Genomic DNA, 16,575 nt, shown 5'->3' on the forward strand with positions numbered 1-16,575 from the left:
ATAATTTTCATCATTCATATTACCAAATATAAAGAAAAATTCATAAACAAATATGTGACTATTGATTCCATTTTCCAAACTGAAAATCATATGAGACCATCGCGTTGAAATTGAACATAGTATGTAAAATACAATCCATTGGTATTTATGTCATTGGAATAATAATACATTTTAGCAGTAAAATATTTCTTTGTAAAAGCAATCACAGTGACCTTATTTATCTGCTCTGTGAAGAATTTTTCGACACCAACTACATATTTAAAATTGGGATAATATATTTCTTTGATGGAGATATTTCTTTTAGACTCTATGCTATACTGGTGATTTATTTGTTCATCTTAAAGCTAACAGCCTGTTACACACCTTGTTGGACAAAAGAATATTAGATATAGAATTTTAAGTAGAACACTCACCATTATTTAAGAATTTCTTTCCAGTTACCATGACAATGTGATCTAATTATAGGTGTTAGAGCTAAACTATAATAATACTAGTATGATTATTTTCTAGTCACATCGTTCACTAATCAAATAACTAGTAAGTGGTGGTAAAAAGCGCTAGTACTGGTACATTTTTCTTGTTATCGCAATTCATTTTCAATGACAGTAACTATACTTTTTAAGACAGCTATCCTCATATTCTGAAACCCCTTTTCCACTAATAGCAAATGTATTGTGGATGTGAAAAAAAAACAATAGATTTTAATTTTACAAACATGCTTGAGATGTTTAAGAGAGTGCTCTAACAAAAACAGGTAAGTTGAAATTTTAATAACTCCTTTGTCCCCGTAAAAATGAATCAAAGTTTATTTAAACACTAACTGAAAGAATTAAATGATTGCTTTAGAAGCTAGTAACCCCTACTACTGGCAACAAATAATAACTCTGTTTTATATAACCCTTAAATATTTTCAGGGGAATGATCCATTTGATATTAATTACTAAAGTTAATATTCAATGTCATCATAAGTGGACATTCAGTGTGTTTTAAAAGATTTGTACCATTAAATGGAACTAAAAATAAAAGGGAGCATGGAAAGCACGTCCATACCCTGATATTCCCTATTCCTAAGTGGCCGCCAAAGTTCCACCCATCCCCATTCTCCATCTTGTTACAGGGATACATACTGTGCCAACAGAGCGAGTAGCACCTGGTCATTGTCTAAGGTAGACCCCATAATTGCCTTCCCACCAGTGCCTGTTTCTCCTACAGGCTCTCACAACCCCAAAGCCATGATGGTTGATGTTCTCACATAAAACCATAAGATGGAAATCTTTGGCCAGAGGCAAACAGCTACAACCTCTGAGTGCCAGCCACACCACCATGGCACAGGGTCATCCAAGGACAATTCAAGTGCATGTGAAAGATCTTGGCCAGCCCTCTGAGAAGAGAGGGCTGGGAGAACCAATGAAGGCACCTCAAATACAGAACTCTGGGAGCCTGAATTGTCTAGTTCCTAACCAACCAGAATGTAATATTTGAATGGAACACTAGGTCTGCCAATATCCCATGCATTGCTTTCGTTGTTGTTGTTGTTGCTGAACTAGAAAAGTGGTCCAGAATCCTGGGAAGGGAAAAAGATGGCCATGGTGGTGAGTAACAGTGGCTTTTACCAATCAGTACAGGAGTTTGATAACTTTAACACATGGTTAATTATCACCTCTGCCTAAAACACGCTAAGTGTTGAAGCATTACTTACTATGGTATATGACATGATTATAATAGAAATCATATTATGATTTTTATTTTGTCTTGTGTTTTTCATTTATTTAGTTAGTTAGTTAAAGTCCCAAGGGGGGGTTGAGCTCAGAACCCTGGGATCAAGACCTAAGCTGAGATCAAGAATCGGATAATTAACCAACTGAGTGACCCAGGTGCCCCCAACATTTTGTTATTCTTTTAAATAGCTTTAGGTAGGAGGGCGCCTGGGTGGCTCAGTGGGTTAAGCTTCTGCCTTAGGCTTAGGTCATGATCCGAGGGTCCTGGTATTGGGCCCCACATCGGGCTCTCTGCTCAGCAGGGAGCCTGCTTTTCCCCCCTTCTCTCTCTCTGCCTGCCTCTCTGCCTACTGTGATCTTTCTCTGTCAAATAAACAAATAAAATCTGTAAATAAATAAATAAATAAATAGCTAGGTAGGGTAAGCAATTACTGACATCTCTTTCAACAAATGAGAAAATTGAGGCTAGCAAGGTTACATGATTGGACAGGTTCACACAGTTAAATGCATTCATGTTTTCTGATTCACATTTCAGTGCACTTGCCTCTCCACTAACATGGAGATGGAAAATTAAAATGACAGGGAGCTACAGATGGGAAGGGGTAGGGGGAATAAAGTTAAAAAAAATCATGTGCTTAACATTTATGTATATCTAAATTCAATTAAGGAAGAAAAAGGCAACTAAAAATACAGGAATAAAATTGGATCTGACAAGATTCAACATGCAATAGAAACTGAATGGACTTGTGCTTTTAGGAAGGATATCACAAATTTTCTTAACCTCCTTGGAAGTTATAGAGCCAAAAATCAAAAAAAGAAGTAGAAGTCTTTCAAAATTTTGTGTGGAATCCCAGTTAAAAACCATGGGCATAATTTAATTTTTAATGTGTTCTCTTTCACTTTTAAAACTGTTCTGATTTATACAATAAATTATGTGATTACTCTTTTGCACTTAAACTGATGAGTCCTGGTCTCCTAGAAGGTTGATCATTATTTGATTGTCCTTACTCATCAGACTGACTGTGGTTCTAAGTATTAACAAGTTTGATAGTAAAATCATTTGAAAATTAGTAGGAAAACTATTAGTAAAGATAGAGTGCTACTGGATTTCTCAGGGAAGAAAACTTTTGAGATGGCTGAGAAATGGATAAATAAATCTCTGTGGGCAATAAAAGGACATCATTGACATGAACAGTTCACACATAGGACATTACCTCACTCTGGGGTCAAAGGAGGTTGCTGCCCCCTCCCCCATCCTTTTTTCTGTCTTCTCTCCTTACTCGAGAACATCAACGGATCAGGAGCTGAGAAATTCTGTATAGATTTGAAATGATAATAAAAAGATTATAAAGAGCTCTCTAGTATGAAAAAGGACCCAAGAAGGCAAAATCTTCTTTTAGCACAATAAAGAACTTGTAATTTTGCAAGAAATAGGGTCTATATTATATTATAAAAGGAATATGCTTTTTCTCAGATGAACATAAGCTGTGTTGTTTTTGGGAGAAAATTAACTCTTCTTCCAGAAATCAATTGTCATTTTAGGGCCACTCAGCATCTATTACTCCTTCTGGAAGGCCCTTTACATTCTATATGGAAAATGCAGCCTTTTTTTGTCACACAAAGGCTTGGTAAGATTGTACAGGTAAAGAGTACCGAGCTGCCACTTACGACTAATGGGACCTCAGAGATCTCTCCCGCCAGATCCTTCCTTTTGCTCTCCTGGTCCAGGGCTAGCCACAGGACTCAGGTTCAGCCATTTGAGCATTCTCTCCTTAGATGTGAAACCTCAGAGGGGTGACACAAAAATGAGGAAAATGGTTAGAATCCACATATTCAGGGGAAGTACCTGGGTGAGACAATCTAGCAGTTCCTGTCAAGTAAGCAGCAGGGGCTGCCCTGTTTCTCTTTCTTCCAGGCCTGACTGTTGTCAGTTGCTGAAAACCAAAGGTGCCTAATATGCTAAAGTTGATAAGTCATGTTTGCCTCAATCACAGGGAGAGGTTTCTGATGCCATCCCTGGGGAGGGAATCTAAATGGAATTGAGGCGTTTGAGATCTTCCCCGTCAGGATGCATGAGCTCACCAGCTCTGATGGGAGAGTCCTGATGAAAAGAAAGCCTTTTCTTTCCTCATGTCCTCCCCTAGCCAGAGATAATAGAGCTTGTAAGGCATGAGATAGGAAGGTTGGATGGGTACTCTCTCAGATGGCTGAGTGTTCCAAAGAATGGGGATGAATCGGTACTTGGAAGGTGGGGTAGGAGGATGAGAGGAATCAGAGCAGCTAATGGTGGGCAGTGAAGGGGCCTCCACATAGAGCTACTCCAAAAGCCTCTACCATGTACGGCAGGTCTTCAAACTCCATGATCCTTCAAATGCTTGAACTCTCCAAATTCACCATGGGTTCAGTGGGGTGCAGTGTTACGTACCATCATCCAGGGAACATCAGTGCCTCCTTCTCCATCAGTGGCAGCACATCCAGTTGAGACACGACTGTTGGGGCCCCAGGGCCACCCCACTGATCACTAACACAAGAGGCTATAGACTTACATGTGTGTAATTCACCAACACTAAGACCCTAGGGCTCTTCTCTTTGATGACTTCTTTTACTCCATCAGGGTAGCAAAGGCCCCTCCTTTTAATGGGACAGACCAGAACTGCATAGCTATCCCTAACTAAACATTTTCTCTCCCCTTCAGAATTATTTGGGGTCATTATTTATTTAACTGGGTCATTTTGGAAACGCTTGTTTCTCTAGGATCTCACAAAAGCTAAGCGGGACCAACCAGGTTAGGGTTTAGGGCTCAAAGCAGGTAGCTGCCAGCTTAGGACTGGTTCTACGTCTAGATTTCCCAGTCTAGTGAGGTGCAGGGAAGCTGGAATTTTCCCAGTTATCCTGCCAATGGGGCAGATATGCACGTAGGGACCAAGACAGGTGTCCTGCTTAGGAAGTGCTCACCAACCACAGCATCTCCCATGAGGTTCCGTGCATCCAAACATGCTTCTCTAAGATGTGACAGTGGAAGACACACCAAGTTCAATATTTACAGATTATAATTAAAAATGAATCTTCCTCAAGATATTTGGTGGGGCATCAAACTCATCATTGGTTACATACGATTCTTGATTCCTATTTTTATTTATGGAGAAATGATCTTTCTCGGTATTTAAAAAAAAAAAAACACAGAACCCTAAACTAGCTTTTATTTTCCTTTTTTTATTTTTGTGTGTATATGTGTATGTTCCCATTTTTAAAATACAGATAAAAATACAGTGTTAGTCATTTCATTTCCTCTGATACCAGGTTTTTCCTTCTATCGCTTCTGGGACTGTTAGATTCTTGCCCCTTTCTTATCACAAACTAGTCTCTATTTATCTTGGCCTAGTTATGATTACAAATAACATTCCACTAAAACAAACTGGGCTCTCAGGCAGGTATTTTAAATGTTTGTGGGTTGTTTTTGTTGTTGTTGTTTTCTCACCATGTAGTAATCCTATTTGCTAGGAAGGATGTTCTCTTGAATACTTCCAGTTATGCTCTTCTCTTCGGCTGCAGACAGTTTTATGAGCTTTCGATCTGATTTTCTCAGTTGATTCGTCCTTGAGCAGAATGCAATTTACCCAGGCTTAGTGTTAGGATACAGCAAAGAGTTCACAAATTATACTGCTCGCAGACAAGTTCACCTCCCAGTTCTGATGCTGGAGGATATATTCTGCAATTTAAAGTGCCTAGTACATTCCCTATAAATAAAAGACCTTTGAAAGATTGGGTTTCCACGTAGAAGTATTCCCATCCTTGGACTCTAAGCAGGAAGAACTTCCCACCAACTTTGTATAGGGTGAAAACATGGTCATTGGTTTCCAAATTGGAGAACAAAAGTGAGACCCGTGATTACGCCTACTGAAAACCCTGATTAAAAGTTACCTTGAGAGAGTTTGTCACTAAGTCTCTCCTTGTCTGCCTTTCAGGGGCTTGTCCAGGCACTACTAATTCTGTTAATCTGGAATGCCTGATTAGGACATGACAAAGGGTCTCAAATCTGTGCGTACACCGAAAAGACTGGGGAGCCCTAAAAAATACCCATGCACATCTCAGAGATTCTAACATCACTGTATTTAAATGTTCCCCCAAGAGATCTAATAGCCAAAGCAGGGAACCACTGGCCTGGGGCTGCTCTCTAATTTCCCTTAGTTTCAGCTCAGCTGCCACAGAGAGGAGCCCTGTAAGACCGTGGTTTGTAAAACTTAGCCCCCAAACCAGTAATGTCGTGTTATCAGGGACCAGGTGAGATGCCGATTCTCAGGCTTCATCCCACTGGACCAGAAACTCTGGGAGCAGGGCCCATAAATCTGTGTTCCAAAGTTCAAAGGTTTAGGAACCACTGCCAACAATGTATCAATGCATCTTTCTGACTTTTCTAGTCCCCCAGCACAGAGCGACACAGAGAGCATCCAGGCTGTACCCACTCCATTCGGGACCTACAGCTTTAGGAAACAGGCCAAAGCTGTTTCTTATTCTTCTGTTTTCTGTGCCATTAAAACCCCTATCAGAACCCCCATCTGCTCAATTCTCTTTTATTTTTAAGATTTTTTATTTATTAATTTGACAGACAGAGATCACAAGTAGGCAGAGAGAGAAGAAGGGAAGCAGGCTCCCTGCTGAGCAAAGAGACCAATGCAGAGCTCGATCCCAGAACCCTGGGATCATGACCCAAGCCAAAGGCAGAGGCTTTAACCCATTGAGTCACCCAGGCGCCCCATCTGCTCAATTCTTAACAGGAGTTCTTGGTGCTGCGGTGAGATTATTTTCCAACATTCAGGCACTTTAAAGGACAACATGGTAGAAAGTTAAGCCAAGGGGTCTGGGCCCTCCAAGCCAGATACCCTCTCATCCCCAGAGGTTTGAAGGCAATTTCTTTACATGAAATTAAACAAGCAGAAATGGCTCAATATGGAACACTTCTTTCTCTAAAAGTTTGAAACTTAGATCGACAGCTCAGACATGACTTGGCAGTTGGAAACTCAATAAAATAGCATTAGGGCAAGCGAAATGTGAATCAGTCATTCTTGGGTTTAAAAAAAAAAAGGAAGGAAAAGAGGCTGATAGAAAGCTCTTCTTTTAAATCCATGCTTGATTTGTTTCTTTGATTATTTTTCTTATCCTCCTTCAGGTCCCTTCTCTCAAGGGAATTACATAATGGCAGAGAGGCCTTTTTAAGGGTCAGTGAGAAAGGAATGTTTGATGGATGGTCTCAATTTCTTTTAAATGTCAATTACTCCAAAAAATAGGTCTAAAAAGTAGCTTTCTGAAATGTTTTTGAATCAAGAGGGAATGTTAGTGGTTGTTATGGACTAAATTGTGTCACCTTCCTCCAGATTCGTTTTTGCAGCCCAATCCCCCAGGCGACTGTTTTTGGAGACAGGATCTCTAGGAAGTAATTAAGGCTAAAAGAGGTCATAAGGGTGGGGCTCTGGTCGAAGAATAAGATAGATTTCTTTCCTCCTCCTCTTCTACCCTTTCTCTCTCCCTCTCTCCAGCATATGAGGACACACCAAGAAGGCAGAGATCTTGCTACCCAGAAAGAGAGCTCTCATCAGAAACTGACTCCACTGGATGTTAATCTTGAATTTGGAGGCTCCAGAACTGTGCGAAAAAAAATCCACTTCTGTTGTTTGAAATACCTGGCCTGTGGTATTTTGTTACAGCAGGCAGAGTTGACTGATACGCTAGAAAAACAGAAGAATAACCACAGTGTTTGTTTGGAGTATTGGTTCTCATTTCATAACAAATAAGTTAGAAAGTTGAAAGTCTTTCCAGTTTTATGCTTTTTTTTAATCCAATAACTTTATACTGAATATAAAAATTGACTTCTTTAAAATTACCTCAACATACAAAATATCCCGGGCAAGCTAATAGGCATTGAGAAAAAGATCTAAAAAGAATCAAAAGAGCAATGAGAAGATATAGAAATAGGAACTATTCGATCTGTGTTAAAAAAAAAAAAAAATAGAATTCAAAGGCGATATTCCTAAGAGGAAGTCAATGAAAATTTACTCCAAATATCATACTTGGTAGGCTGCATTCTGTATGTTGGCTGCTTTCTTATCTACCACCAGTGGAAAAATCTCTCCATAATTCTGATTAGCATTATCAAATTTGGGAGCTGATAGGTTGAGGAATACCTCATCTCTTCTACATGGGACCACACATAAGAGGTAGACCATTCCATTCCAGGCCACTGCGAGGTCACAAGGCCATATCTGGTCCATTCAGTAAGACTTCTTGGGCAAAGAATAGCCTGGAACTGCCTATTTGAGTAAGAAACAGTGCTAGGGAAATTTATCTCAGGAAGGAGACGGGGAAAGGCAGGTAAGTTCATTGACATGACCCATAGACTTTCATCGCTGATCTCTGGCAGAGCCATGCCTAGAACTTGGGCCAAGTAGTTTTTCAAAATTATACCCAAAAATATAATTTTCATTTTATAAGGTAAACTGACATCCTAAAGACAAGAAAATAACATAAATACAACTGCTCATTTCCTTAGATTAGTATAGTGCAAGGTATGTTTCATGAAAAACAGATGTTCTGTTTAAACAATAAAAATGTCTTTAAAAAGTTAAGGCTAGGAATATTATTTGTATTATTTTAAATGTATCTGTTTACAAGTATATGTAAATATATATGCTAAAAAATACTAGTCATGTATATAGAGGACAATTAGGAGACACCCATACTCAGTGCTTCTTTTTTAGGCAAGTCTTTTGGCATATAAATGAATGCCTGAAAATTGCATGAGCTGAACGTTTGATCTGAATATTAACTCACAAATAACACCACAGATCCTTCATTTTGCAAGGCATTTGTATGATGACCTTTAGTAAATGCGTGCCTTTTTTCCCCCAAATTACAATATGTAGTTGTAATATTTAATATTTCTTGGTCTTTAACCTCATTTCAAGTGTGCGTTAGAGCTTAGTAACTCCTATGGGTTTTCTTGATTCATTGTAATTTACAAAGGGCTCCCTGGTCAGATATTTTGGGAAAATGCTGCCCTCAATGATACGTCTGGCTTGGAGGAAGAGAAATAAATGGGGATTGTTACATCTAGCACATATAGGCACCATAACTAAGGTAACAAGAGGTAACGATAAGGTAATGAGAGGGGTGCCTGGGAGGCTCAGTGGGCTAAAGTTTCTGCCTTCGGCTCAGGTCATGATCCCAGGATCCTGGGATCGAGCTCCACATCTGGCTCTCTGCTCAGCAGGGAGCCTGCTTCCTCCTCTCCCTCTGCCTGCCTACTGTGATCTCTGTCTGTCAAATAAATAAATAAAATCTTTAAAAAAAAAATAATAAGGTAAGGACAGAAAAATCTCCATGATATTGTGCATCTGCTTCATATCCCAAAAATGGGACTCAGCCATCCCCACAATTTTGTGGCCACTGCTGCTGTCCCTGGGGGAATGGCTGACAAATAGTTCTATTCTGCCAAGAAGTCTGCCCCTGCTGTCACCCGCCAGCTAACTCTGGGGCCCCTCATGCTGGACCTGCCCCGGCTGCAAGCACAGCAAAGGAGAGTGAGTTGGTATGAAAAGTGTGAAGGTAGCCATTCCCTTGAGCCACAATTTGGCTCGGGTGGAAAACAGCAAAGCATATGGTGCCTTTAGAAAGGACAGGACACAAGAAGGATGAGGCAGCATGAATATGAATATAAAAAAGTAAGAAGTGCAGGTTCTTCAAAAGAATGGAGTCCTGTTGAGGGATTGCAAAAAGCAAACAATGTCTGTCAAACAAGATAGCAAAATGAGCCCATGTCTTTTTTTTGGGGGGGGGGTGCCTTCACAAGACCTCAGGCCTTGGAGGGAAACCCAGATAAATGACACCTTGAGACTGTAATGTAGCTTTTCTCAGAGAAAGAATTAAATTTACCTTTGAGATAGACCTTAATTCTGGGAACAGAACTCAAGTAGACTCTTCAGGAAGACAAAGCAAGTGTTCACCCATTCCAGCAGGAAATTGTGACATCATTAACTGAAAAGCGAACAATTTAGACTGAACGCGTATTATTTTACCTGTTAACTACTCTTCCTCATTATACCGTAAGTCCAACGCAAGGCAGTCTACACGGCTCGCCATGTTCTCCTCAGCCCACACAGCCCAGACTCAGTACACAGCAGGCCCTCAGAGAGGGCGGAATGTAGAGGTGTAAGAATAAAGCATAAAGCACTGGGGCGATGGGCAGAACCCACACAGTACGAGGGCAGGACTAAGCCCTCCACGGTGCTTGTCATGTGGAACTATTCTTCCCATTAGAGACATAGTCATTATGAGTGACTTTTCTTTATGTGAAAATAGGAAGCAAATATTAAAGATACACTTAGTACAAAATTTAAATAAGAAATTAAACTTTAAACTATATCTTTCACTCTTTCTCTGCTATCTTAAATTGAGGAATAATTACTCATTCTTCTATTGTACAGGCAGGTCTAGTAAAGGTCACTCCAGCTGGAAATGCCCCACAGTCAGCCCTTCCGTTCCTTCTATTAGACCCAGAAAACTGAGTATTTGCTGGCTGCAAAGTGAAAGAGAGCTTTGCAATTACACTTTTATGTATGTTGCATCATACTCAGCAGTTAGTATCGATCAGGGCAGGCAAAAACAGAGAAAGTACACTTGAGCACAAATAAGTATCACTCTTACCATCTTACCATGATTTCTAAAAAAAAAATTTCCAGGTGCCTGGGTGGCTCAGTGGGTTAAGCAATTCCCTTTGACTCATGTCAGGATCCTGGAGCCCTAGGATCGAGTCCCATATCAGGCTCCCTGCTCAGCAGGGAGTCTGCTTCTCCTACTGACCTCTCTCCTCTCATGCTCTCTCTCTCTCTCTCATTCCCTCTCTCTCTCTCAAATAAATAAATAAAATATTTAAAAACATAAAAAATGTCTTCCACCATTAGTCATTTTTAGGGACTACTGGATTACCTTATTTTTCAAAATAAAAAGCCTTTCGATTTCTGATGTTGAAATGGACTGTTTTCTTACACAAATTCCTCACCATCCTAGTAGGGGACAGTGGATCAGATTCCAGTTCAGCCATTTGCTAAGCTGGGACAAAAGTCATTTAACTACTAAACATCAGTGTCCTCATCTGTCCAATGCAAGTTAAAAAACAAACAGACAAAAAAAAACTAATGGAAACACGTCTGTTGGAATGGAATGATAGGGCACAGTAAGTAGGTGCACAGTGCGGGCATTCTTGATTGTGTTCAATGAGCATTTGGTGTCCTGCTCAATGAGGGTCATCCTCCCCCTTCTCGTGTCTACCCACTCTCATGCCGCCACACACAGGCATAAGAACTTGACAAGTGTGACTCATTGAACCCTCATGTTAGTCCTTTCAGATAAGTATCATTATTGTTGTGAAAGTACCATTTAAAAGGAAAGCAGGATGCAGAAAGATCAAATGGCTTGCCCAGACTCATGCCCCTAGCAAACTGCAGAATTGGAATTTGGATCCAGGAACTCCAGCTCCAGGGGGTATGCCCTTTTTAATTTCATATAGTCATTCATGTGTCATTTTTTAAAAACCAGATCATGGGCCCATACATAAAAGAAATGTACCTATCTTATTAGTGTAAATAAATATGCATGGTAAGAAATTATAGCCATTACCAACGCAAGAAAGAAAAGCCCTCTGCATCTCCCTATTCACTTGTGACTATCCATCCATTCGTGTTTTTTTTTATTCTGTCATATTCAATGTGCACATTTCCATGTAATTATTTAAATGCAGTGGATTTACAATCTTTTTTAAATCTGTATTTGCCACTTGAGAGTTTATACAGGATGTCCTCAGGACAGAATTCAGGTTATTGTTACATAAGTATCTAGTCAACTTGATACTGAATGTTAGGGAAATTTGTCAGTGTAATTTCCCTGATAGCTTAAAATGATTTAAATTGCTGACTTCATAGAGTGAAATGTATAATCAATGAATGTATTGTCGAGAGAGAAGGACTTCTGGAGATGTGTTTATACAGAAAATGCTATAAGAGGATGATAAAGGGAAACCAGCACGCTTCCTTCCATACTTCCGTGTCTTAAAGACAGAGAATCAGGATGGAGGTGAAATGACTCCCTTTCATGGAGCGTTATCAAGCGCGGAGAACATTAATGATCCTCCTCTGGGTACTTCCTATGCCAATACCTAGTCATTATTGCTCCATTTGGATAGATTGGTAATAGAAATTTTGAGTCTGATGGTCAGGCTGCAATCCTTTCAGATGCTCATATATTTTCACTGAAGGAGAAAATAAGATAATGAAAATCCCCATTATAAGATGACAATAGGGGACCACTGAAATAAAGATACCGACATTGTCTCTAAAGTAACCTATATATTAAGATTGTGTATATTAAGATTGTGTATATTAAAATCGTATACATTGACCATTAACATAGACACTGAAAGAGGACAGACATTATTCAATCAGCAAATACTTTGCAGTCAAATGCTCTACCACTGAGCTATACCCCCTCAAGCAGCAAATACTTTGAAATGGCCACTATGTGTCAGACACATTAGGTACCACAGCTCCAAAGGACTAGACCATGTTTTCAAAGATCCTACAGAAATATGCAAAGACAGGCGTGTGAACAGAAAATCAACATTTATCACCAGAGGTGCTTTGACACAAGCGGGCAGAGCCATTTCATACCCTGCCTCAGAAACCTGAAGAGATCTGCGAACCAAAAAATGTTAAAGGTCATCGAAGGTCTCGTGCTAATGTGCTACGAGTCTGGATATTTGTCCTGAAGTTTCTGTAATGCCATCAGAGAATTTCAAGGAAGGGAAATCTCTTAATCGGGTATGAATTTCAATAGAATTAGTTTGACTTTGGACGGCAGCAGGAAAGGATGTGGGCTGGACGGGAAGGTGGCAGCAGCCTAAAGGGCTCGTTGAGTGAAAAATCAAGGGGAAACACAAAAAGTGGCTGATCTCGGGCTGTGTCACCGACATGGACAGAAGGATGCTGATTGCAGAAATATCAGGAGGCGCAATCGGGGTTTGGGGAGGGATTCTATGTGAAGGATGAAAGAGCGCTGAGATAACTAGGTAGAGCCGAGAACACAGGAATAAAAGATGCAAAGCAACCCGGGGGTGGTCAGCACAAAGAGAAGAGGCAAATACAGCCCAGGACATCTGAGTTTAAAGAATCGATGAGACAATTACCAGTGACAATGTTCAGCCAGTAGTAACTGGTTACAGGCATCTGGAGCTTGCTTGATAAAAATTGCAAGGGGGGCAAGTATCTAGTTGCACTAGATACTTATGGGGGGCACCTGGGTGGCTCAGTGGGTTAGGCCTCTGCCTTCAACCCAGGTCATGGTCTCAGGGTCCTGGGATCGAGCCCCAAGTCGGGCTCTCTGCTCAGCAGGGAGCCTGCTTCCCTTCCTCTCTCTCTGCCTGCCTCTCTGCCTACTTGTGATCTGTCTGTCAAATAAATAAATAAAATCTTTTTAAAAAAATTGCAAACTGTATGATAAGATTTGGAAGTCATCGATTCATGGAGACTAGAATAGCTGTGAGATTGGAGAGGGCCGATGCGCGGCGAGAGCAGGAAGCGTGCCGAGAACAGAGTGAACCCCAGAGAACACGAATATTGAAAGGCCAGACAAGAAGGAAAAGGCTGAGAAACTTTTATAAAGAAACAGCAAAAGAAATCAGAAAGAAACCAAAATAACTTGTTGCTAGAAGACTCTCCTCACTTGGCTCCCAAGGAGAAAGTAGTCATTAATCAACACTGACAAATCCTACAGCACGTTCAGAGATTCAAAGAACTGAATTTCTTCTCTAAAATTACTGAACACATAAACGAAGTACATTTCATAGGAATGGTATTGCTTAACTTTCTATAAAGTCACTCAAAAGTTTTTTCTTCAAGACATGCCCTTCTTTCCTGTGAAAGAAGGTGGGCCCAGTCTCTGGCCTGGATCTCAGTCTGGAACATACCACCATGAGAAACAGCACATCGGGGGCACCTGGTTGGTTCAGTGGGTTAAGCCTCTGCCTTCGGCTCAGGTCATGATCTCAGGGTCCTGGGATCGAGCCCCACATCGGGCTCTCTGCTCAGCGGGGAGCCTGCTTCCCCCCCCACACCCACCCCTTCTGCCTCTCTGTCTACTTGTGATCTCTCTGTGTCAAATAAATAAATAAAATCTTTAAAAAGAAAAGAAGAGAAAGAGTACATCAGGGAGTGATGCCGGCCCACCTGAGGGCCAGGCCACGCTGGCCTACTGTCCTGGCCCATGTAGGAAGGCCAGATTCTAGAGATGAGTTCAAATACCTGATACTCATCGCTATAGCTTTTACTCAGCTCAGGAGTGAATATGATCCAATCATGATCAACAAACATAAAAGAAAGTGATGAGACGGCTCTTTCATGAAAGACTCCCCATGGCAGAGAAGAGGCAGTTCCCCACTCTGCCCCTTCGAACCCGGCCCCCTTCCCTGACTCTGAAGACAAAAGTATTCAGACATGATCAAGGTAGCCCCTGTGGTCATCTTTTGTCCCTCAGTGTAGACATCACTGACCTGCTATGCATGGCAGAGATTACAGGCTGAATGAAATCTGGTCCTGGATAACATGATTGAACGCCTAAAAGAAACAAAAAAACATTCACCTCTGGACTTTCTGTTATGTAAAAAAATAATCAACCCACGCTGTTGAAGTCAATTGTAATCAGATCTTCTGTTACTAACAGCCAAGAGCATCCTAACCGGTGTACCCATGACTCAAGGGCCAAGGTAATGTTATTTAGACATAAACCGAATAAACCCCCTTGTTCTGAACAGGAATGACAGACTTCTACTTCTGAAAAAAAATAATAACACTGTGCAAAGCCTCTAACAAATATGATAATTAAATGTATTTTCCCATTATAATGAAAATGCATATTTTGATAAAAACAATTGAAGCGTACAACCAGAAGTATCTATCACATTCACGATAAGCTTAAGATTAATGGTTCTGGGGAATTCTGGACAAGATTTGAACTGAAAAATGCAACAAATTAATAAGCTCTGCACATATCTGTTGTTGAACTCCCACGGAAAAAGAGCAGAATAGGGTGCCAGGAGAGCAGATTAGGAAATGCAAACAAACGGCTCTCCCCATGCCTCAACTTGAGATTTGAGGCCAGGTTTTGTTTGTTTATTTGTGTTTTCAAAATTTCCAGATGGTGCATTGCACTATGATTAGCAGTTTACTTCTCTATAATAATGCCCTTATAGACAGTAGCAAATGAAACCATTGGACCAGGATTAGAATGAACACAAAAGGAAATCAGGTAGATACACATTATCAGATCCAAAGCCTCTCTAGGCTGGTGTGAGCCAAGTAAACACTGCATAATACGGGAAGGTTCTCTTTGGTCTTGCCACATCGTTAGAATCTTCCAGAACAATGGTAGGAGTTGACAGCTACCAAGGATGCCTAGGCACACTGCTTTTCATTCCTTAAAGTCCTCTTTGTTTTTATGACCCACAAAATTAGGAAGGAGGGACCTGTTGGTGCAGAAAGACTTGGCGAATATTAGTGACACCAACCTATTGACTCCGAGGCAGCAAACAGGAACATTCTCAGGGAAGATACTAACCTGAGCTTTCCCGATATTAAAGATAGGGACTTAACCTGAACATACTCTTGTGATGATTGAAGTAAATTTCCTAAGGCAACTAGGATGGTCCCCTGAGGATGTACTGCAACACAGAATCCCCTGTGTTCTAAGTCTCTGAAAGCCTTCCCTTGCTTACCTGTAGCCCAACACAATCAGCTCTCAAAACCACTCGTATTGTCTGCCTAAAATCTTCCCAGTGACTGGAGCCAGTTCACCAAGACCCTTCCTGAATGTCGGAGAATCCATCCATTACATTGAAATTGTCCATATGCTCAAGAATTTTTTGTTTTCCTTTGGCTCATGAGATTCACAGATCACAACAACAACCGTAGGGCCCCTGGGACAATGATAAGAGTGAATAGGTGCCTGCAAAGTGCTTACTTACAACAAATGGAAACACGGGGTATACAAAGAGATCTCTCTGGATGCTAGCAAGTAACAGCCACCATGGTTTTCTTCCAAATCAGATGTGACCGGTGGGTTGTATTCATGAGAAATTATGTTGTGTTGGTCTGGAATCACAGACAATGTTACCTATGAGGCAAACGGTTTCTGAGTCGAACAAAAAGAAAGCTGCACAAATGGTGAATGTATTTCTGAATTTACTCTGAGGTAAAAGGGAGTCCTTTTGAAAAATCTGGGGGTTCAAAGCTTCATATAATGCTCTTCCAAAGGCAGAATTATATTCTGAATCAATCCACAGGCAGAGCTGAAAGCCAGTTATTATTTTTTAAGGAAGCCTACTCACAGAATTAGTAGGGTTCACCACATGCAAGGAAACCAGACTATTACCATTTCAAACACAGTCTGGACAAATCAGTAGCAAGAAGAACAAAAGTTCAAAGCATCCTTTGATGCCAGGTGCCAGAAAGTTCCTTCAAGGTCTTCCATTATAATGAATACTTTAGTGACAAACACCCCTTGCTAGGATGGTTGCAACTTTTCAAGTTCCCTTCATCTGGGTGACTAGGTCAAGAATCATCTTCTGGGGCACCTGTGTGGCTCAGTGGATTAAGCCTCTGCCTTCAGCTCAGGTCATGATCTCAGGGTCCTGGGATCAAGGCCCGCATCAGGATCTCTGCTCAGGAGGGGGCCTGCTTCCCCCCTTTCTCTCTGCCTGCCTCTCTGTCCTACTTGTGATCTCTCTCTCTCTCTGTCAAATAAATAAATAAAATTAAAA

General features: G+C 40.8%; 1 long non-coding RNA gene across 1 annotated transcript in view; it reads right to left on the bottom strand.

The window, feature by feature from the left end:
- Positions 1 to 14,376, bottom strand: part of LOC116572241 — a 39,718-nt gene extending 25,342 nt beyond the window's left edge. The window contains exon 1 of the long non-coding RNA XR_004278174.1: positions 14,311 to 14,376. This is a non-coding gene — a long non-coding RNA (uncharacterized LOC116572241). The remainder of the gene's footprint in view (positions 1 to 14,310) is intronic.
- Positions 14,377 to 16,575: the final 2,199 nt, after the last annotated feature.

This window comes from Mustela erminea, chromosome 13 (genome assembly GCF_009829155.1).
Source record: "Mustela erminea isolate mMusErm1 chromosome 13, mMusErm1.Pri, whole genome shotgun sequence".
NCBI lineage: Eukaryota > Metazoa > Chordata > Mammalia > Carnivora > Mustelidae > Mustela > Mustela erminea.